The sequence below is a fragment of the Apium graveolens genome, chromosome 4, assembly GCF_009905375.1.
Source record: "Apium graveolens cultivar Ventura chromosome 4, ASM990537v1, whole genome shotgun sequence".
In the NCBI taxonomy this organism is placed as follows: domain Eukaryota; kingdom Viridiplantae; phylum Streptophyta; class Magnoliopsida; order Apiales; family Apiaceae; genus Apium; species Apium graveolens.
Window position 1 is genome coordinate 287,630,472 of NC_133650.1, and position 1,950 is coordinate 287,632,421.

The following is a 1,950-nucleotide window of genomic DNA, read 5'->3' on the forward strand; positions in this document are numbered from 1 at the left end:
CGCATCTTACTTCTTCACCGGTCAACATTCGTCTTTCCTCACTCATCTTCTTTTCCTGACATACTCGTATCTTTTCAGTCAGCTCTGGCACTAGCTTAATCTCAAATAACCCTTCTGTTCCCCTACCGGTCATTCTCACGTCAATTTCCATCTTCTCAAATTCCTTAATCAACTCCTCCGATGTCATTATCATCTCGAGTCTTTCCTTCCTACTAAGGGCGTCAGCCACCATATTGGCTTTACCCGGGTGATATAAAATTTTACAGTCGTAGTCTTTTATCAACTCTAACCATCTCCTCTGTCTCATGTTCAGTTCCTTCTGAGTAAAAATATATTTGAGGCTTTTATGGTCAGTGTAGATCTCGCATTTCTCACCGTATATGTAGTGTCTCCAAATTTTCAGGGCAAACACTATGGCTGCTAATTCTAGATCATACGTAGGGTATCTGCTCTCATATTCCTTCAATTGCCGAGAGGCAAATGCTATAACTTTGCCGTGCTGCATCAGTACACATCCTAATCCTTTAAGCGATGCGTCGCTGTATATCACAAACTCTCCCTTTCCATCGGGAAGAGCAAGAACTGGTGCTGACACCAGCCTCCTTTTCAGTACTTGAAAACTCTCCTCACATTTCTTTGTCCATACAAACTTTTCTGCCTTCCGGGTAAGTCTAGTCAGTGGACCGGCTATCTTAGCAAAGTCTTGCACGAATCTTCGGTAATATCCTGCTAAACCCACAAAACTCCTAACCTCTGTTGGGGTAGTTGGTCTTTCCCAATTGGATACCGCCTCTATTTTGGCAGGGTCAACTAAAACTCCTTTTCTACTCACCACATATCCTAAAAACTGAACTTCTCTCAACCAAAACTCGCACTTCGAGAACTTGGCATACAATTTCTTATTCCTCAAAATTTCTAAGACTATCCTCAAATGTTCTGCGTGTTCTTGCTCTGTCTTTGAGTAGATCAGAATATCGTCTATAAAAACTATCACACATATATCCAGGTACTTTTTGAACACTCTGTTCATCAAATCCATAAAGGCTGCAGGTGCATTAGTTAACCCAAACGACATAACTAAGAACTCATAGTGTCCATACCTAGTGCGAAAAGCAGTCTTCGGTATATCTTCCGGTTTGATTTTCAATTGGTGATATCCTGTTCTTAAATCTATTTTGGAAAAATGTACAGCTTTCTTGAGTTGGTCGAATAGGTCATCAATCCTGGGGAGAGGGTACCTATTCTTAATAGTCAGCTTATTCAGCTCTTGATAGTCTATGCATAATCTCATACTGCCGTCCTTTTTCTTTACAAACAGTACTGGTGCTCCCCATGACGACACACTGGGCCTTATCATTCCATTATCTAATAACTCTTGTAGTTGAGAAGATAGTTCCTTCATCTCAACTGGGGCTAGCCTATATGGGGCCTTGGATACTGGTGTCGTTCCTGGTGCTAACTCTATAGCGAACTCTATTTCTCGGTCAGGTGGCAATCCTGGTAAGTTCTCTGGAAATACATCCTCGAATTCGTATACTACGGGTATATCCCGTATATTAGGGCTTCCTTCTTGGTATCTATCACATAAGCCAAATAGGCCTCGTTACCTTTCCTTAACAAGCTTTTTGCCTGAAGCATGGTTAGAAATTTCTGGTTCTGTCGTTGACCTTTAAACATTACTTTTTTTTTTCATTCTGCACTCTTATCTTTACTTTCTTCCGTTCACAATCTATTTGCGCTCCGTTACTGGATAACCAATCCATTCCTAAGATTACATCGAATTCTCCTAACGCGAATGGGATTAGGTCAACCTCGAAGATCTTCCCTTCTAATTTCAACTTGCACTTAGGGTGTACTTGATTTACAGGAATTATTTCTTTGTTTGCTATTTCCACTCGTAATATCTCACTTAAGGGTATGGCATTAAGTTTTAACTTTTTAGCAAAATCT